This window comes from Podarcis bocagei, assembly GCF_964188305.1.
Source record: "Podarcis bocagei genome assembly, chromosome: Z".
NCBI lineage: Eukaryota > Metazoa > Chordata > Lepidosauria > Squamata > Lacertidae > Podarcis > Podarcis bocagei.
In genome coordinates, this window is record NC_138140.1 from 52580265 (window position 1) to 52602623 (window position 22359).

At 47.6% G+C, this 22359-nt stretch overlaps 1 protein-coding gene across 3 annotated transcripts in view; it reads right to left on the reverse strand.

Annotated features, from left to right (window-relative positions):
* The window catches only part of GPC3 (glypican 3), a 280416-nt gene that overhangs the window by 20290 nt on the left and 237767 nt on the right, over positions 1-22359 (reverse strand). The gene's annotated exons all lie outside the window — the stretch shown is intronic.

Below are 22359 nucleotides of genomic sequence, written 5' to 3' on the forward strand. Positions count from 1 at the left end.
GAGAAGCCTGATCTCACAAGTGACTAGCCTGTATCTGAAATCTGCATAAACACAATGGGGCCTACCACTGCTGGAGGGATATTCCTCTGTGCAGCCCCGCATGGCAATTTCACAGAAGCAAAGTGAGCTATTGTGCACAGGATATTTCAGGTTTGGAAAAGGTTCAGAAAAGGGCAGCCAAACCGATAAGGAGGATGGGGAGACACACACACACCCCGTGCAGGGAAGTTGTAGCACTTGGGACTTTTTAGCTTAAAGGAGAGCAAGATGTCGTGATGTAAGTTTATAAAAGTATGCATAGCATAGAGAAGCAGACAGAGAAGGCTGATAGAGAAAGTGGATGTACCATGAAGCTGAACGCTGGGAGATTCAGTGAGGCATATGGAAGGAAAGCACATCTCCGCACACTGGAGCAATGCAACTCGCTCCACAGGAAGCAGTGATGGGCACCATGTAAGATGGCTTTAAAAGGGCCCCTTCAGGGTTTCAGACACTGGGGGCGGGGAGAACTATTGCCAGCTATACACCTGGAGTTTCTGCAAACAAAGCTGATGCTCTGATGCTGAGTGACAGTCCTTTCCCTTTCAAGTTCCCCAGACAATTGCATATTCCAGTGGCAAGAAAATCTTGGTACTTGGGGAAGTTTTGATCTGACCTTCCCTGTGCCTGATTTTTCTTTTCCAACCATGGCATGCTAAATGTGGCATGGAGGCCATCTGTGTGTGCCGTGGGCAACACACAAGCATTGAAACCTTGTGCATCAAAGCATGCTGCCCTAGAGGCTCCCTTTGTTTCCCAGCCTGGATGTTTGTGGAATAATAAATCTGGATTTCAAGTGGGGTTGGGAGGAGAGAGAGCAGGGCAAGAGTGGGAACGCCAGTCACCAGAATTAGCTCCCTATTCAAAAGTCACATCATCAGGAGAGTGCATGCGCGCACACAATGTGGCGTCCGCTACTGGCTATTTCCAGCATCTGGCAAGGACGTGTGCTTCTGGACCTCTGGCTGCTCAGACACTTCTTTCCATCTGCTTTTCTGGATGTCACCATCTCCCCTCCGAGGCTGATGGAACCAATCGCTAAGGCACAGGTGCCAGGCAAACCCAGACCTCTCCAAACTCCTAAAAATCCCTGCTCCAGAAAACAAAAAGGTGTGCCTTTTATTCTTGTTTACAAAAATATCCTACCTTTCTTCAGGGAATGCACAAAGCTCTCGCCCCCCTCCATATTTTATTCCCACAACAACCCCTATGAGGCAGCTTAGGCTGGGAGACTGTGGTTGGTCCAAGGCCACCCAGTGAGCTTCATGGGTGAGGAGGACCTGGAACCGGGGTCTCCCAGGTCCTACTCAAACACTGTTGCCACCACTCCATTCTAGCTTGGAGCAGCAGCAGATGGCCTGGTCTCCAAAGTGCAATACAGAAGGTCCCAGGTTCAATTCCTGTCAGCATCTGCAGATGGGGCTGAGAGACAACCCTGTCTGAAAATCTGGAAAATACTTAAGTAGATGGACTGATGTTCTGGCCCAGCCTAGGGCAGCTTCCTATATAGCACAACCCTACACTGAAATCAACTGAGGGGGGAGCTCCACCTCTCCACCAGAGTACACAGATCAAGGGAAGTAGGTGGTTTTGCTTCCTGAGTGCCACAGTGTGGTTTGTGGTTAGAGAATCAGACTAGGAACTGGGAAACCAGGGTTCAAATCTTCACTGGGTGTGACCTTGAGCACAGTCAATGTCTTTCAGTCTAACCTACCTCACAGGGCTGTTGTGAGGAAAGATGGGAGAAGACAATATTATGCACACCACCTTGAGCTCCTTGAAGAAACAGGTGGGATAGAAATGGAATAAACAAACAATATGGAATTCTTCTTGTTCATGTATTGACTTTATATCCTATGTTTCCCCCCTCCCCCAAGGTGCTCAAGGTGGCCTACATGGTTTTCTCCCTCTCCTCATTTAATCCCCACAATAACCCTGCAAGGGAGTTTAGCCTGAGAGAGGCAATGACTGGCCCCCAAGTTTGCCCATTGAGCTTCACAGTTGAGAGGGGATTCAAACCATAGTCTCCCATGTCCTGCCCCCCCCCAACACCCTTCCAAAGATTGGCTTTGACAGGAGTTTTACAAACTCTCGTACAATATTCAAAGCAAAATCCTGTTTCATATGTAATAACCGTCAGCTCCAGCTACTTGAAATTAACTTTGTGCAGAAAAAAAATATGACTGGTATGTTTGTATGTGTCTTTAGCACTAGCTGCAATTTGTGCCTGAAAAGCCGACGTGAGACAGGCAGTATTTTTTTGTTGTTGAAAATCAATTTACTGTCTTTTGTACAACAGTTGCCCTCCAGTGTGATTTAGGGAGCACGCAATAACTCCGAGGGTACGTAGCTATGTTATGAGCTTTGCCTAACACAGAGGAGTTTTCTTGGGGGGGGGTGGAGAGCAAAAAGTAAACAACTGCAGTGAATTGATGGAGCTGAGAGAGAAACACAACATTGGGAGTGGGGGCAGAGGGAAGAGATATTACTGATATCCCGGTAATAAGCAAAAGTCCCACCAGGCAGCTTGAGCGGTATGGTTAAATAGGAACAGGAAAAGGCTCTCCCCACTCTGACCCCCTCCTTGATAACAGCTGTTTGAAAGAGTGAGTTCCTACAACAGGAAGCACCTTTCAGAGACCCAAAATAGTGGCAGTTGCAACCCCTCCCATGCCCAAAGTAAGGAGGAGGAGGAGGAGGAGGAGGGTGCACTTAAGCCAAAGTAAGGAGAGGCTGAAACAAGGTGCCAGACTCACTGCTGAATACAGGCTTTGTCATCCTGGTACCCTTTCAGATGTTTTCAGGGGCGCCGACTTATAAAAAATATTGGGGGGGCCCATACCGGGGTCCTGCCGCTGGTTCGCTCGGGTAGCCGGGAGAACGCAGTTCGAGGTGGCGGTGTTGGGGAGAGACCCTCGCTCAGGGCGCCACGAGACTTGGCGGCCGGCGGCCTATCTGGGGGGTTTTGGAGCGTATTTCGGCGGAGCGATTGGGGAGGAGGGGGCTTGTTGCCGGATTCTTCAGCTGGGCCGGAGATCCGCTGCTGGGGGGTCCCTGGGCCGAGTTGTGAGCACGGCCTGCTGAAGGGAGATCCAGCCGATTGCGCGACGGGGACGGCCGGGGCTCTCCAGCTAGGGCACGCGGCTGGCTGGCTGGCTGGCGAGGGAGCAGGTGGGGAGGAGGCAGGGGTCCTCACTCTCTTAGGAAACGCGCCCGCACGCCCGATTGCCACGAAGTCCGAAGGGTGCGTGTGTGGAATTAAAAAGCAAAAACGAGATACGGGCAGGGCAGGCAAAGAGTTTTCCGCAAGAGGATGGAGGGCAGGTTGAAGAGAAAATCCTTTCGCTTTTCTGGGGCGCAGGGAAGTCTCAGAGCCGGAGGTTGGGGAAGGGACCCCCTTTGCTCTGCCCTCTTCTCCCGTCTTAGATTCGCATGGGGGTCCCCGCCCGAGCTTGCCTGGCCACCGGGCCACACAAGGGCCGCGCTCTATGTGGCGCGCCTTGCTAGCCGCGCAGCTGTCCTCCGCGGCTGCGGAGCGGCCCTGCGCCGGTGCCCAGCCCCTCTGGGCGCCCGCTGCGCTGCCAATGACAAGCGGGCGACGTCGCGGGCGGGGAAGACGTCGCTTTCTTTCCCGATCCTTCATCCTCCCAGTCTTCCAGCCCTTTTTTGGGTTGGAAGCTCGTCTCGTTCGCCCTTCTCCTTTCTTCACCCTGCACACAATTTCCTTCCTTCCTTCCTTCCTTCCTTCCTTCCTTCCTTCCTTCCTTCCTTCCTTCCTCTTCCTCCACTTTCCCTTTCTCCTCCTTTTCCTCCCCTCCCTGCGCGCCCCTCCCTCCCTTACGGCTCTCCTCTCCCTCTTTCTCCCCAGGATGCTGATGGAGAGGCCCCCCAGTGACCCGCTGCGGGATGCCGTGCATGGAGCCGGAGCCGCAGCGGAGGGCGTCGGCGAGCCGGACTTGGGCTTGGGCAGCCACAGCGTCGGCGGTGTTGGCGATCGGCGGCGCGGGGGGATGGCCCTCCCGGGGGAGCCGGCGCTGCTCAATGGGGTTGCCAAGGAGACAGGCCGGCCGCCCCCTCCCCCGGCCCGGCGCCCCCCACCGCGCCGGTGCCCGTTATCGAGCTGGTGCGCGCCGGGCGCCCTATAAAAGCCGCGGACGCGCCGAGCGGCGCCAGGCAGAGCCAGCGCTGCGGCGGCGCTCTGCTGGAGGGGCGCCCGAGATTATTGGGGGGGGCAGAGCCCCCCCAAATGAATTTTTGAGGGGGCTCGGGCCCCCTCAGGCCCCATGGAGTCGGCGCCTATGGATGTTTTACACTGCAACTCCCACCCCCCTGCCACTGACTGTGCTCACAGGGTGGGCTGAGTGGTTGCCAGGTTGTCAAAGGCTGCACCAAACTGCTTCAAGTCAAGGAGCAAAGGAAGCCGCCTTATACTGAACCAGACTAATGGTCCCTCCAGCTCAGTATTCTTCTTTGCCGACCCCTCGTAGCCAAGTAAGATTGTCTTCCATGAAAACGGTTTTAACCGTGAGTCTGTAAGTGACCATGGAGGCCAATTCTGGATCCACACGTCCTTCCACAGTGGGGACGTTGGTTTCAGGCAGTATCATGGTGAGGGTTTGCTAAGCACGCCTTCCTCTTAACACGTTTCTCCCTTTTGTCCTGAGTTCAAGCATCTTCAAAGCCCCTGACACCTTTGTTCTCCAACTGGAGTGCTTGCAGGCCACTGTTTCCCAGTTATCAGTGCCTACACTACCTTTTTATTGTCTACAATGACTGGCAGAAGCTCTCCAGGGCTTCAGGCAGGGAGGGAGTCTCTCCCAACTCTTCCTGGAGATGTCAGGGATTGAACCTGAGACCTTCTGCATTCCAAGCAGGTGCTCTACCACTGACCTCTGCCTCTTCCCCACAAGGTAAGCCTCTGTTTTGGTCATACTACCACCAATGCTTTATTGATTGTATTTTGTGATGTTGTGTTGATTTGATCCTTACATGTTGTACTCTGCCTTATGAAAGTGCAGGTTATAAATTCAAAAAAATATAAAGCCATCATTCTCCATCCCATTTTCAGCTATCTTGCCAGGAAATTTGTTCCTCGATTCTTTTCAAGATTTATATACTTCCCAAGATTTATATACCACTTAACTATAACAAACCCTCAAATCAATTTACAAAAGTAATATAAGAATAAAGTAAAACAGTAAAAACAACAGTTTAAAACATTTAAAAATTATTAAAATCAAATATTAGCTGAAACCCAAATTAAATCATATATCATATATCTGTGTGGGCTTGTGAAAGCAAAAAAGCTTTTAACAGGCGCAGAAAATAGTACAGTGAAGTCACCTGCCTGATGTCAATGGGCAGGAAGTTCCAGAGGCTGACTTCTTACAAATGGAGGGCAAGCACTATGCTGCCCTGCGACAGCACCAGTTCCACAGTGAGGGGAAGATGATCTTGCAGGTAAATGGGTCCCAATGTGTTAAGGAACAACCTCACCTTTAAATTGTCCAGGTAGTTTGTTCATTTATTAGACTTCTACCCCATGATTCCTCCCAAAAGGGCCCAGGATGGCAAACAACAAAAAGTTAAAACAATATTTCTTTTTCCCAAAAAAGAAAAAAAAAGTATTTTAACTATTTTGAAACAATTAAGAAAAATCTAAAAATACCCATAAATTCTAAACACATTTAGGAGCAAGCACCTACCCTCACAGCTGCTAATTTCAAGTATCGTTAAGTCACCCGGCACCTGGGTGAACAGGAACGTTCTAAAATTAATCCTGAAAAGTCAGAATGGACTTTGGCCAAGCAAACTAATAATAAGAACCTGGTGTGTGGCTCGGTAGACTTTTGACAAAAACTCCAGGCTCAACAGGCAATAATCAAGCTCCATCTGAGCACAAGACCCCATTAGGCCACATTTTTTAGTTACTGGATTTATCTCTCACCTCGTTTCATAGTTGCCATTCTCTCCTCCCCATTTAATCCCAACAACAACCCTGTGAGGTAGGTTAGGATGGAAGGCAGGGACTGGCCCAAGGCCACCCAGGGAGCTTCACAGCCAGGCAGGGATTTGAACCTTGGTCTCCCAGCTCCTAGCCTGACACTCTAACCTACTGAAGTTCTCACCCTGGGCCAGCAGGGGGATACTGTAGATAGCTATGCAAATAAGGGATCGAAAGTGACGTTCAGTGATTGGATAGTTTTAGAAAGTTGTTACAATTATGTGTACTGGAGCTCTATATAAGCAGGCTGACTGAACCCTTCAGTTCAGTTCTGTTCTGGCCTCTGAATAAACAAGAGCTGTTTGAAGAATCGCTGTGTCGTCCGATATGTTCACCCACAACTTAACACTGGCGACGAAGGTGGGATCGATGGACATCAGATCACAGCCAGATGCGGCCACCCTCTGAGCTGAGCTGAATCACTGAGCTGAAACACTGAGCAAAATCACTGAACAGAACCAATTCAGAGCTGACTGTTCTGGCTAGAGCACTGTGTTCCATCCATCACCCTGAATCATGGGATTCCTATTTCGCTCGGTTCGACTGCTACCTCCAAGCCAATGAACACAACAGAAGTCCAAGGGCCAATCGAAATGTGCGGGCTGCAGAGGCAACCATTCCCGTGCCAAGTGTCGATTCAGAGATGCCATCTGTCGGAAGTGTTCCAGAAGGGACCACATTGCTAAGGTCTGCAGATCAGCTCCGTCCGGCACCCCCCCCTCACCGACTCGCAAGTCAAAGTCTTCACTCCAGTCCGCCAAGGAAAGCTGTTTCGCTCTCACCAACTGCCACTGCCCATCTGGAACCACAATTGGCCAAACCGACTTGTCTACGCGATGCAAGCTCAATGTCACGGTGCTCATTGAAGGAGCTCCATGTGACATGGAGATCGACACCATGTCTGCCCTGTCCATTGTGTCTTGGAGCACCATCAAAAGACTGGTACCCAGAGTGTCCAAAAGGCAACTCGACTCTCACCGCATACACCTGAGAGACTACCAAGGAAACGACATTCCCGTGGTAGGCGTTGGCTGGTTCCGGATCGCCTTCAAGGATTTTTCGGGCCTGCTCCGACTGGCCAAGCCTCCCAGGGCTAGACTGGTTTGATGCCCTCGGCCTGGAAGTCACTGGCATCAACTGCATCTCTAGGGTCTGGTCTGGTCAAAGACTTTGCTGAGGTTTTTGACGGCACTTTGGGGCAATATACAGGTACGCCCATCTTCTTTAGCCTTGATCCACAAGTTGCCCCCATCAAGCTAAAGCCACGCCGGGTTCCCTTTGTTCTCAAGGCTAAGGTGGACGAACAACTGGACAAGCTGATCGCCCAAGGAGTTTTGGAGCCGGTTGACCATGCCAAGTGGGAAACCCCCATAGTCACGCCTGTCAAGCCAGACGGGTCGGTGAGAATCTGCGCTGACTACAAGTGCACAATCAACAAGGCACTTCAGCAGTACGCTTACCCGGTTCCTGTTGTCCAACACCTGCTGCATTCCCTGGGTAAGGTCTTTGCTAAGCTGGACCTTGCCCAAGCCTATCAATAACTGCCCGTTGATGATGCCACCACTGAAGCCCAGACGATTGTCACGCACCGAGAGGCATTCCATTGCCACCGTTTGCAGTTCAGGGTGAGTGTGGCTCCTGGCATTTTCCAAAGCCTTATGGAGCGTCTTCTGCAAGGGCCTCCGGGCGTGGTACCACATTTTGACGACGTCTTGGTATCCGCAGACTCACCAGCAGCTGTTCGAGCGCCTCCGTGCCATGCTGACCAGGTTGCAGGAGGCCGGGCTCAAAGGTAGAGAGGGAGAAATGCCAGACCACCGTTCCACAGGTGGAGTTCCTGGGCTATCTTATCGACGCCTCCGGCCTTCACCCGACCACATCCAAGATCTGCGCTATCCAGCAGGCCCCCATCCCAAAGAACAAGATGAGTTGCAGGCGTTCCTGGAACTGCTGAACATTTATAACATGTTCCTGCCCCACAAAGCCACGGTGGCTGAGCCTCTTCACCGACTCCTCAGCACAAAGATGCCTTGGTCCTGGGGTCATCGGGAGACGGCGGCCTTCAACGCGGTCAAGGCTCTTCTTTCATCGGACAGTGTGCTGGTACAGTACAGCGAAGCCAGGCCGCTGGTCCTTGCCTGCGACGCCTCACCTTTTGGCATCGGCATTGTCCTTAGTCACCGTTTTCCAGACGGAAGAGAAGCACCGCTTGCCTACTTTTCCAGGATGCTATCTCTGACTGAACGGAATTACAGCCAGCTTGACAAGGAGGCACTGGCACTTGTGGCTGTAGTGAAGAGGTTCCATTAATACCTCTACGGCAGGACTTTTGACCTCATAACCGACCACAAGCCGCTCCTGGGCCTCCTCGCCAGTGATCGTCCAACTCCACCGGTCCTCTCGCCACGCATGCTGCGATGTACTGTTTTCCTGGCTGCCTACCACTACCGGCTCGTCCATCGCCCGGGGAAATCGATGGGCCATGCCGACACCCTCAGCCGTTGCCCTCTTCCAGCGTTTGTGGAAGACTCGGCTCCTGCTTCATCGCTCCTCCTGATTGAGGATCTTCCAGCAGTGCCTGTATCGGCTGCCACTATGGCCTCCGCATCTGCCCAGAAACGCACCATCAGCCGTGTGCTCAACTGGGTGTGGAGGGGGTGGCCGCAAGGGCCTTTTGCATCAGAGTTCCAGCCCTTCACAACCAGACAACACGAACTCTCAGCTCATCTGTGTGCTGTGTGCTCATCTGTGTGCTGTGGGGAGACCGCGTCATGATTCCCAAAAAACTCCATCGACGCATCCTTGAAGCTCTGCACGTTAGCCACCCGGGAATCGTCAAAATGAAGGCGTTGGCTCGGTGTTACGTCTGGTGGCCTAACATGGATGATGCCATCACTGCCTGGGTTTCCGCTTGTCAAGCGTGCCAAGAATCTAGGCCTGCGCCACCGGCAGCTAAGGGACACACCTGGGAGACGCCCAAGACACCCTGGTCGAGGGTGCACATTGATCTGGCCAGCCCCTTTCGCGGCCGGACCTTTATGGTAGTGGTGGACACCTATTCCAAATGGCTGGAGGTGGCCCTGATGCCCTCCACCACTACCAGGAAGTCTGCGAGGGTGCTGCGAGGCCTCTTTGCAACGCATGGGTGTCCTGATGTCCTTGTCTCCAGCAACGGACTGCAGTTCACCTCAGGCACTTTTGAGTGATACCTTTCGGGACTGGGCATCCGCCATGCCCTAACGGCACCATTTCATCCATCCAGCAACGGGCAAGCGGAGAGAATGGTGCGCTCGGCAAAAGAGGCACTGGCGTGCCTGGACCGGGGAGACTGGCACGAGCGGGTTGCTGAATATTTGTTCGTGCAACACATCACCCCTCATGCGGCCACAGGGCGGAGTCCTGCCAAACTGCTTATGGGCCGCCGCCTCAGGTCTCTGCTCAACCGGCTGCACCCGGACTTTGCCATGGCCGAATCCCCAGGCTGTGCCAATGCGCCACGGTCATTTGTTCCAGGAAACCAGGTCTTTGCCCGGAACTTTGTTTTTTTTTATATAATAATCTTTTATTAAGTTTTATCAATAAAAAAAGTTCAGAAAAATACAAAAACAGAAAAGTACAAAATTACAAAATACAAAGATACAAACATTAAAAACAAAAAAGAAAAAGAAAAAACACATATAAAAGAAAACAAAACTCCCTCTTTTTTTGATTCCTCATCTTTCGTTAACTTATTTTCCTGACTTCCTCATGCCTCCCTTTTTTGTATCCCTTTTAAAAATTGGTTCAGCAAATTCATATCCAATTTAGCTTATCTATTATCAATCCCATCTTACATTTTACCTTGTTGCTAGAACACCTTCAGTTCATTTCAACGTCATCAGCATTCAGAAATTTTACAATGTTTCTGTAAATAAATTTTAAATTTCCTCCAATCTTCTTCCACAAGCTCTTCTCCCTGGTCTCGGATTCTGCCAGTCATTTCCGCCATCTCCATATAGTCTATTAGTTGCATTTGCCATTCTTCCAAGGTGGGTAACTCTTGTGTCTTCCAGTGCTTTGCAATAATAATTCTTGCTGCTGCTGTAGCATACATAAAGAAAGTTCTATCCTTCTTTAACACCGATTGGCCAACTATGCCCAGGAGAAAAGCCTCTGGTTTCTTCAGGAAAGTATATTTAAATACCTTTTTCATTTCATTATAAATCATTTCCCAGAAAGCCTTAATCCTTGGGCACGTCCACCAAAGGTGAAAGAATGTGCCCTCAGTTTCCTTACATTTCCAGCATTTATTATCGGGCAAATGATATATTTTTGCAAGCTTGTCTGGAGTCATGTACCACCTGTACATCATTTTCATAATATTCTCTCTTAAGGCATTACATGCCGTAAATTTAATCCCGGTGGTCCACAACTTCTCCCAGTCAGCAAACATAATATTGTATCCTACATCCTGTGCCCATTTTATCATTGCAGATTTTACCATTTCTTCCTCAGTATTCCATTTCAGCAGCAGATTATACATTCTTGAAAGTATCTTAGCATTGGGTTTTAACAATTCTGTTTCTAACTTTGATTTTTCCACCTGGAAACCAATTTTTTTATCCAAGTTATAAACCTCTCTTATTTGAAAATAATGTAACCAGTCTCGCACCTTCTCTTTGAGTTTGTCATAACTCTGCAATTTCAATTTGTCACCTTCCTGTTCTAAAATTTCCCAATATTTTGGCCATTTGGCCTCCATATTAAGTTTTTTCAAAGCTTTCGCTTCCATAGGTGATAGCCACCTTGGGGTTTTACTCTCCAAAAAGTCTTTGTACCTTATCCAGACATTAAACAATGCTTTCCTAACAATATGGTTTTTAAATGCCTTATGTGCTTTTACCTTGCCATACCACAAATATGCATGCCACCCAAATATGTTGTCATACCCTTCAAGATCCAAAACATCTGTATTCTCAAGAAGTAGCCATTCCTTCAGCCAGCAAAAAGCTGCTGACTCATAATAAAGTTTAAGGTCTGGCAGGGCAAACCCCCCCCCCCTCTGTCTTTAGCATCAGTAAGTATCTTAAATTTTATTCTGGGCTTTTTGCCCTGCCAGACAAATCTAGATATATCTCTTTGCCACTTATTGAAACAATCCATCTTGTCAATAATTTGCAATGATTGAAATAGAAATAACATTCTCGGCAATACATTCATCTTAATAACAGCAATTCGACCCAGCAAGGAAAGCTTCAAATTCGACCAAATTTCTAGATCTTTTTTCACTTCTGACCAGCATTTCTCATAGTTGTCTTTAAATAAGTTCACATTCTTAGATGTCATATTCACCCCCAGGTATTTTACCTTCTTTGCTAATGTTAAATCTGTCTCTTTCTGAAACCTCTCTTTCTCTGTCGGCATCAAATTTTTCTCCAAAACCTTAGTTTTCAATTTATTCAATTTAAAGCCTGCCACTTGACCAAAATCCTGGATTACTTCTAAGGCCCTCTTAGTACTGGATATCGGCTCCTGTAATGTCAAAACAAGATCATCTGCAAAAGCTTTAAGTTTGTATTGTTTAACTCCGACCTGAATACCTTGGATCAAATGGTCCCTTCTAATCATGTTTAGCAAAACCTCCAGGACCGAAATGAAGAGCAATGGGGAAATTGGGCAGCCTTGTCGTGTCCCTTTCTCTATTTTAAACTCTTCTGTAACCACATTATTTACTATCAATTTTGCTTTTTGTTCAGAATAAATCGCACCTATACCATTTTCAAAGTTTTGTCCAACCCCCATCCCCTGAAGATTTTTCTTCATAAAATTCCAGGAAATATTGTCAAAGGCTTTCTCTTCATCTACGAATATCAAAACTGCTTTTGTGTTGATATTCACCTGCAGCTTTTCTAGAATGTTAATTATATTCCTCGTATTATCCGATAGATGTCTTCCAGGGAGAAAGCTGGCCTGGTCTTTATGTATCACCTCTGCCAATACTTTTTTCAGTCTTCTAGCCAAAATGTCTGCAAAAATTTTGTAATCCACATTGAGTAGGGATATGGGGCGATAATTCTTAAGTTGTGTATTTTCAGACTCAGTTTTCGGTATAAGTGTGATATAAGCTTCTTTCCACGTCTCAGGCACCTTTCCCCCCTCCATAATTTCATTGCAAACCTCCTTTAATGGTTGAATTAAGTAGTCTTTCAAAGTTCTGTAGTACTTGGAGGTTAGTCCATCAGGCCCTGGAGATTTGCCCAGTTGCATATTCTGAATCGCACCTTCCACCTCTTGTTCAGTTATTTTGTAATTCAATAAAACTTTATTTTCTTGAGAAATTTTTTGTAATCCATTAATTTTCAAAAATTGGTCAATTTTTGACTCAGTCTGCGGCCCTTGTGTATAGAGTTGTTTAAAATATCTCTGGAAGCAGCTTCTGATCTCCTGTGGATTCTGTATGTTCTTTCCATCCACTTCAAGATTGGTAACCGTATTTAACTTTTGTCTCTTCTTCAACTGACACGCTAGCTTTGCCCGGAACTTTGTGGGGGACATTCCTTGGGTGCCAGCCACAGTAGTGGGAGTCACTGGACCTTGCTCGTACCAGGTGGCACTCGAAGACGGACGTTTGTGGCGCCGGCACATAGACCAGCTTAGGCGCAGGGTTGGGGACTTGGACACTACCGAAGTGCACCCAACTGCACTCGTGGCTCCGTAACAGACACTTACAGGTGGCGAGGCTCCACCTACACCTCTCTCACAAACTGCAGGTGTGGAGCCTAACCAAGCCGCTTCAGAGGGTTTGCCGGACTTCCCATAGACTCAGACCACTGCCATGCCTGACATTCCGCCAACTCCACTCACGGAGGTTCCACCCACAGCAGTGGATCCAGGGGACTTGGTTTCAACGCCACCTAGGGTCACGCCACAGCCTCAGCAAGAATCGGGCAGCCCACCAGACCTGGGTACCGCTCCCCGGCAGTCTGGCAGAGTTTCCAAGCGCCCAACTTATTTGAGGGACTAAGTTGTTGGACATGTAATACTGTTGGTCTAATGGAAGTATGTGAAATGTAACCGATATGCTTTTGTGCCTAATTGAACCATTACGTGTAGTGCTGTATATAAGGAAACCATTACGATTGTAACTAACGCCTTATCTCGGTGGGGAGGGGTGTTATGTACTGAAGTTCTTACCCTGGGCCAGCAGGGGGATACTGTAGATAGTTATGCAAATAAGGGATCGAAAGTGACGTTCAGTGATTGGATAGTTTTAGAAAAGTTGTTACAATTATGTGTACTGGAGCTCTATATAAGCAGGCTGAGTGAACCCTTCAGTTCAGTTCAGTTCTGGCCTCTGAATAAACAAGAGCTGTTTGAAGAATCGCTGTGTCGTCTGATATGTTCACCTACAACTTAACAACTATGCCACCACTGGCTCTAAATGTCCTACTTTACAGAGAGTGTTCTGTCTGGAGGGCTGCCTGTCCAAGAGGAAGAACTTTGCCCCATCCCAGCTATCAGCTGGACAGCACAGTAAGTACACACTCAGGCCAGCTGGTCCCAGTCGTCTGCTCTTAAGTGTGATGCATTAACTCTCTATTTAACTTACAGCAATTATTTGTAAATTTGCATCTATCCATATATGCTCTCTATGGGCATGTGCAAAATTTTATGCAATGCCCACGTCCTTTTTTCTTTTTGCAAATGCCCAAGTGGCAACCGTAGATCTTGTCTGATGTATATCGAGAGTCATTGTCATGCACTACTAAATCTCATGCACCAAAATCTCTAGGTGCCAAAATCTCTAGGTGCCAGGTCAGGTTGGCCTATGTGAAATGAACAAATCTGGCCAGACAACCAGATTCACTTCTCTCTCTCTCTCTCTCTCTCTCTCTCTCTCTCTCTCTCTCTCTCTCACACACACACACACACACACACACACACACACTGCTTCTCCAGATACAGCTAATCCAGAAACAGATGTCATCCCGGAAACACAGAAAGAGCCAAGATGACCTAAATCTTGAAATGGCCACCGCGAGAACGTTTTGCATCTGATTTAACTAAATTAACTCATTTGTGCAGCAGCTGCTGCAAACTGAACTACTTCTATGGGTTACAAGCTTTGCATTTCTCATTTAAAAGAAATTCAATTCTCTTGGTCAAGAGAAACTTTATCAAACAAAAAAAGCAAGTACAGGTAGATGTTCCCTGGGACTTGATTAAGGAGCGCATAAAAGTTAAGAATATAACAAATGCGCACTGGGTGCAGCATCCTACTTCACAGAGGCCAATCAGAGGCCTTTAAGGAAGTTGCAAATAGGGACGAAGGAAACAGCCCTCTTCTGCTGTTGCTTGCCGCTCGCTCCTCCTAAGTTGGTATTCAGACTTTCTCAAGCAGATTACAATCAAAGTGCCAAATTCCAGCCCAGGGCTCCTCCACCAGGATCCAAAACACCTTTCTTCTAGCACTGATCTCTGGGCTTCCCATCTAATAACGCAGAAGGTCTTATATACAGAAGACATACAACCCAGTCATGCCAAATATTCTCTTGTGCTCCATCCATAGCTTTGTCAGTCTTCCAGGATTAAGGCTGCAGGTGACAGAAAGGACACTTTTATGCTTGAGACCTTAGAAAGTTTCTGCCAGTGAGAAGAAATGGACGGACCACTATCCATAGACCACAGAACCGGGGGGGGGGGACCACTTTTGTCCAGTGGGCCAGATCCAACCCACTTTTGGCCAGATTTGAGCAGTGGACCCAATCCTGCCAAAATTCATCTTTTCAGGCGAGTGTGTAGGATTTGTGCTTTTTAATACATTACTGGATGAACATTAAATATAGCATTGTTGTTTTACATTTTAAATTGCTTTTATTGTATTTTATTTTTTCAAGTTGCTTTGAAACTCTTTCTTTTGTATTGTTATAGGGTTTTTTAGGGGGTCAGTGTGGATGTCTTTGTGGTCCCCTTCTAGGCCTGTGATCCTTTATCTATGAGGTTAGGATCTATAAAAGGAAGTCAGTCAAACCAGCTATTTTGTAAAGGTAATGGCCACAGCTGCTCAGCTAAGTATCTATAATCAGCATCTTAAATAGGTTGCTCTGTTGTCATAGAAACAAATGGGTGGACCTTTCCCTAACTCACCTGTCATCCTAGGATGGAGAACAACAGACTAAGATGGGCTGGGGGTGTGGGGGAGTTTTGGCTAATGCTGCAAGCTGGCTACATAGAAGCTTGCCTTGCTCTGTGCTGAATCTCAAAGCTGGGGCTCAGGGGTCTCTCTGGGAACCTAATGGGGAGGCAAGATCTGTTGGGGTTGTGAGCCCCTCCATTCCATGCTCAGGTTGTATATATGTGTTAAGTTGTGGGTTGACATAGCAGACGACACAGCGATTTCTCCTAAGCAGCTCTTTATTTTGTAAGCAGGAACAGAACTAAGCTGAGGAGCTCAGTCAGCCTGCTTATATAGAGCTCCAGTACACATAATTATAACAACTTTTCTAAAACTATCCAATCACTGAACGTCACTTTTCGATCCATCATTTGCATAACTATCTACAGTATCCCCCTGCTGGCCCAGGGTGAGAACTTCAGTACATAACAATATGTGTGGATAAAAACATGCACCACCACAGTCCCCATTGGCCTTCATTCCAAGGAAACCAAATCCCGGGTAAGCGCTGGAACCCTGGTGTCTCTTGCTGCTTGGAGATTGGGGCACCCTCTCAGCTGGCTCTGGTTCTCCTGCCCTGTCTTTTGCACTGGGCTCTAGGTTCTAGAGGCACACAAAGCAGATCCTGTAAGTCAGAAATCTGTTCTAGTTTCTGCCACAGAGTCCTTTGCAAAGGACTGGGAGGAGGTGCTTTGGCAGCACTGCTTCTGCTGCCTTGGAAGACAAACTGGGTTCTTCAAGAGTGGGTAATCAGACTAACCATTGTTTTCCTGCCATATTACACACAGATCAAATCCAGACAGAACTGCAAACCCATCTCCAAAAGATGAGAGGGAACTGATAAGCGAATTCCTTTTTTATGGCTGCACGCACCAGAAAACCATTGCTCTGACTTCGTATCCATTACTTTAAAATTTAAAAGTATGGTGAGCAACAACAAGCAACAGCAATAGACCAATTAGCAATTCCAGTTGCAATTAAAATGGAATGAGAAGACTCCTCCCTCTTCCTCTAATAAATCTGCATTTTGACAAGGAATTCTTGATTTCCAATCAAGACTTCTTTGAAAACAAAACAAAAGAAGAGAAATTTCAGCAAATGTGCTCACACACTTTCAAGATAACAGTTCTGCTGCAGTGTTTTATATGCTGGCAATACTCCGGCTCTCATGGAAAGATAATCCTCTTGGAGCTTGGATGTGTCTCCCCCTTGCCTTTCTCCCATGCTAGGGTAGAATTAATGCCTTGTAAAACAGCAGGCTCTTTCCAACATTGGTTCATTCAAATAGTAAGTCATTAAGAGCCCAAAATAAATAAGGTAAGACTTCACTATAACCCTAAGTTTGGAATTTGGAAGAAACGTTTGCTGGCTCACAAGATAGCTACAACTGGCTGCAGCCACCCTCTGATACCACAAGAGGCTCTGTTTCTAGGGTGGGAAATTCAGAGAAGAACAGACCTATTCACCTATGGCGAGTTAAGAACTTCTGCCAGGTTCCCAGGCAAAGAACCCACCCAAACAGAGTCAGCTGAGGAGCAAGAAATGACCCGCCATCTAGGATGCATAGCAGAGCACATGGATCTGTACACATATTCTGCCTTAAGAGTTGTCTACCTTCAGGAGCCTTCACACTGCTGTTCTCCAACTTAAAAACTCTACGCAATTGAAGCAGCTATGTACCTTCCCAGGGACGCGGGTGGCACTGTGGGCTTGCCGATCAGAAGGTCGGTGGTTCGAATCCCTGTGACAGGGTGAGCTCCCGTTGCTCGGTCCCTGCTCCTGCCCACCTAGCAGTTTGAAAGCACGTCAAAGTGCAAGTAGATAAATAGGTACCGCTCTGGTGGGAAGGTAAACGGTGTTTCCGTGTGCTACTCTGGTTTGCCAGAAGCGGCTTAGTCATGCTGCCCACATGACCCGGAAGTTGTACGCCGGCTCCCTCGGCCAATAAAGCGAGATGAGCACCGCAACCCCAAAGTTGGCCACGACTGGACCTAATGGTCAGGGGTCCCTTGACCTTTACAGTGGTGCCCTGCAAGACGAATGCCTCGCAAGACGGAAAATCCGCTAGACGAAAGGGTTTTCCGTTTTGGAGGTGCTTCGCAAAACGAATTTCCTATGGGCTTGCTTCACAAGACGAAAATGTCTTGCGAGTTCCTGCGGGTTCCCCCCCTTTTCCCCAAGCCGCTAAGCCGCTTATCAGCTGATCCTAAGCCGCTTACCAGCTGATCCGCTAAGCCGCTCTTAACAGCTGATCCGCTAAGCCGCTTATCAGCTGATCCGCTAAGCCCGCTAAGCCGCTAATAGCGCTAATCTGCTAAGCCGCTAATGGGCTTGCTTCGCAAGACGAAAAAACCGCAAGACGAAGAGACTCGCGGAACGGATTCTTTTCGTCTTGCGAGGCACCACTGTATGTACCTTCCCCTGATTATGAGTTACTTCTTGAGTTCTTTTTATGAAGTGGAATAACAGCTGTGGGAAGAAGACTGTGGCAGGCAGCCTTGAGAAGGGGGAAAGCAGGGGTAAGTTAAATCCTGTTGCCACGAAACAGGATCCTTGCAAATCCAGTGGCTGTCTAGCAGTTTATAGCAAATATATCTGATGTCTGCCAGGGTCACAACAGTAAAGCCTGGAGCAAACTAATATTGGGTTGTATCCAACAATGCTTCCTCTTCTTCTCCTTTTTATGATGATGATGATGATGATGATGATTAGTAGTAGTAGTAGTAGTTGGCTGAGATGACTGGCAGAATCCGCGACCAGGGGAAGGAGACGGCGGAAGAAGAATGGAAGAAATTTAAAACTTATCTTAAGGACTATTATAAACTTGATGAATGTTAGAATGTCGAGGTTTTGAGAAAGAAAGGGCTACAGCGATATAAGATTAGATTAAAGGAAAGATTAAGAAGACATATGTGTGACAGAACTAATTTAGAAGTTGCTGGAAAACTTTGGACATTGGGATGCAGAAAGGGGAGGTATGGGGGAGTCCGAGAAACAAGGTTTATGAAAAAAAGGTCATGAAACTATACGTGTTTGTATGTCTTTTTATATGTTTGTATTGTTTTAAAAAATTTGTAAAATCAATAAAAAAAATTATATATATATAAAAAAAGTAGTAGTAGTAGTAGTAGTAGTAGTAGTAGTAGTAGTAGTAGTATTTCAGTTTATTCCCTGCCCTTCACCTGAAGGCCCCAGCACAATTTAAAATACAACACTAAAAATGGTTTAAAAATACTGCAATCACAAAAATAGGGTGGGTCCCAAATATATATGTCTCATTTTACTCAGAGTAGAGCAATTAAAATTAACTTAAAATCAGTTGAAAGGTTTCATCTCTCAGGAATGCTTAACATGGATGCTGACGGCTGCCAGAACCTCAATCGCCCCCAAATGGAAAACCTTGCAGGATTTGTGACTTTTGCTTTGGTATAAAAACATGTGGGTTTAGCATTGCTGGCTGGGGGGGGGGTTGAGGGGGGAGCTCATAATTTACAAACTGCCAAAGGCTTGGAGGACCTTGCAAAAAAATATTTAAAAATCCATGCTATTTGTATACACAAATATAACTCTGTTGGTTAGAGTGTGGTGCGGAGAATGCAAAGGTTGCAGGTTTGAACCCCATACGGGCAGCTGCATATTCCTACATTGCCATATGCAGAAATGGACACAGGGAAACAAGTACAGTGTTAAAATGAGTAATAACATGTTTCTTATTTTATGTATATATTACTGTAATTGAACCTTAAAATATAAGGAGAGCCTGCAGGATTAGACCAATGATCCATCTGGTCCTACATCCTGCTCTCACAGTGGCCACCCAGACGCTCCAATGGGAAACCTGCAAGCAGGACCCCTGAGCACAAGAGCCTCACTCTTCCATCCTGTGGCTCCCGGCAACGGGCGCTCAGAAGCCTTGCTGCCTCTGATCGTGGAGGCAGAGCAGGGGAGTTGTGTCCCATTTTGCTGCTTGAGGCCACCTTCCTCAAGCTGCTGCCACTGCCACGTGGCACCTCCCCCACATCACCTCTGCTGCCTGCATCGCCACTGCTTCTCTGCCAGAAGTCATAGGAGCCAACTCCTAGGGGCTGAGGTCACTTCAGCACCACAATGAAATATTTGAGGGGGCAAATAAAATAAAAAATGTGGGGCAGGGCTTACTTGCCCTCAACCCCAATATTTTATTCAAGTTGCACCCCTGCCAGTGGTGGAGGTTTCAGGGTGGGTTGTGTGAGGGAGGCTGTGAGTGTGATGCCTAGGGGACTTCTGCAGCCTGAGGCAGCTGCTTCACCCCACTTCATGGGTGGGCTGGCCCTGAGGCAGAGAAAAGCCATCATGGCTCGAATCCCCATAAGAATAAATCAAGTGCTCCCAATACATTAACTCCTTGCAAACAGAAGTCCTTACAAACACCCCTACTAGGGTAGAGTCCGTTTTGTTATTCCCATTTTCACAGAATCATACAGTTGTAGAGCTGGAAGGGACCCGGAGAGCCATCTAGTCCACCCCCCAGCATGCAGGAATCTCAGCTCAAGCATCCCTGGCAGATGCTTACAGGTGGCAAGGCCGGGGAATGCCTGTTTGCCCAAGACCACCTAATGTAACCAGGGTGGAGCCAACATCTGAACTAGATGCTTTCCAGCTCACCCCGTTAAGCCACTACTTCCCCCTAGTAGTCCTTCAAAGGGCGAGGGTGGAGTCAGGTCTGTTCCTTGCAGTCTGAGCAAGCGTGATGGCACAGAGTTGTGCACCTGAAGCCTGTGCCCCATTTCCACAGCAGATCATATCCTCTGGTTCTGCCCACCCCACTCCCCTCCCAGTCAGGGTCAAAACACACATGATGAAGGGGAATTGTTTTCTTGACTAATGAACTGCAGGCATGTGGGGGTGCTACAAGAGACGTGCTTGACCCTCTCTCCATTTACCTCATTTCCCTGGTCTCCATCTCTACCTACCCAACCACCCCCTGCGGGAGAATCAGGAGAGGGGCGAAGTGCCCATGGATGGGGGTTTTGGTTGGGGAAGTAGTGCAAGAACAAGGGTCAAACACCCCCTCCCCCTGCATAGCTTCTCAGATCCAAAACTGGCCGCCAACAGATCCAATTGCAGACCTGCTGTTCTGGCCGTCAAGATGGCTTGAGCACTAGATAAGGAGAGGGAGATGCCTCCCTCTGTATATGAACCACAGAAGGCCTCTCATGGCCCAATATTCACCAGGGCTGGATAGGATAGCTCAAAGGTCACTTTTGCTCTCTCTTACCCAGTATTTTACTATCTCAGTGTTTTATTTATCCATATATATATGGTGCCTGACAAGCAGCGGCTAAATACCTCAGCTTCCACTCTATTAAATAGCAGGTAGTTGTCCCTGATCAAGGGGAGGGAATTTATACAAGCATCTGGCCTCATTTTAAGAGACCACGTTTTCCTCTTTAAACTTGAAAGCTGGAGGGCTGAGCCTATCCAGGTTCATCTGTCTGGTCTTGGGCGAGGGAAGCAAGCAGCAATGATTGGGAAAGGATTGCTTTGCAGCGACTGAGCGAGTGACATTTGCACTGTGGTCCACATAGGAGGGAGGGAGGAATGTGGGAGAGATTCCATTCAGGTCACAGATAAAGAAGAACTCAACATAACACTCACTATGCAACAGTTTGCAAAGCGAAACACACCCATCCTTCGAAATCTGCACTTCTCCGAATTTTGTGATGCAGTTCTCCAGCCAAGGAACGTGCAGAGAAATGCTAGGGTAACTTATGCACACAGATGAAAGTATTCATGAAAGCAGCAAACGCTTTGGAATGTGCTCCTCAGTGAGGTCCACCTGGCACCTTCATTGACATCTTTCTAACACCAGGTAAAGACTTATATCGCCCCCCTACCAAGCTTTTGACAAACTACTGTTCGCATGCAGACAAAGCTTCCTGTGTTTGTTACATAGGTGGTTGCCTTTTGTTCTGCTTTATGGTATAAATATATTTATTTGTGTTCTTACCTGCATTATAAGTCGCTTGGAAACCTTCAGGTAATAAGACTGGCTGATCTAGTACCGATAATGATAATGGTGGCGATGTAATTCTTATATTGGGAGAAATCGCTGTGCAAACACTTGTATGTTGGGATAAATCCCTATCCACATGGTGATGGGCAGACAGGCTGCTGGCGTGATGTAGCAGGATCTTCTTGCATTCTTGTATACCCAAGGCACAGTGGTTAAGGGCACCCAAAGGTGTAGAGTCGCAGGACACAGCCTTCCTAGCAACACCCCAGGGAACTGTGGTTCTCACCCATCTACTGGTGCTAGTTTGATGTCTATGGCTAAAAGATGCCCTGGAATCCACATAGGCCATATAATGAGATTCACCACTTTTGGGAATGATCCTTGCAAAACACTGTGGTCACTGAGCTATCATTTGGGTGATTTTTCCCAAGCTAATCATTTCAATTTCTGGACCACCATCCAATTCCGAAGAATCTCCTAAGGGTGGTTCCATAAAGTGCAGCATCAGTGAGTCTGTTTCCAGGATACAGCATCTGCTGGGGGGGGGGAGGGCAGCACACAACTCTCCTCCCAAAACAGTTTCTTTCCCATGATAGATGGGGAAACCGGAGTGGTGGTGCTGTTGGGGAGAGAAACTGTTATGCCAGCAACACCAGTTCTGGGGCCTATGTAAACATAAGTGAGGGTTTGCAAGATGATGTTGCCACGCATCCCAGATGATTGGGTCCATCTAGCACAGCATTGTCTATATGGACTGGAAGAGGCTCTCAAGGGTTTCAGACAGGGCGAATTCACAGCCTTGTCTGGAGACACCAGGCCTGAACCTGGGACCTTCTGTGTGCAAAGCAGATGTTCTTCCATTGAGCAACAACCCTTCCCCATTAAGTCTGTGCATTGGGCGTGGAGGAAAACAGAAGTTAGCCTCAAAACTGCAAATTCCTACTCTAATCTAAGTCCTTCTTCACATGTATGTGTGCTCAGTTTTTGAGAAGCACAACCAGTTTGTATGCAAGATACTGGAGCACACAGTGCTGAAAACAGGTAAAAACAACATGCCCTCACTGCTAATAATTTCAAGCTTCCCAGGAATAGCCACCGTTCAGACAGACTCCTTCACCAGGGAGGGTGTTCCACAAGAGGGGAACCACCACTGAAAAGTCCTGATCA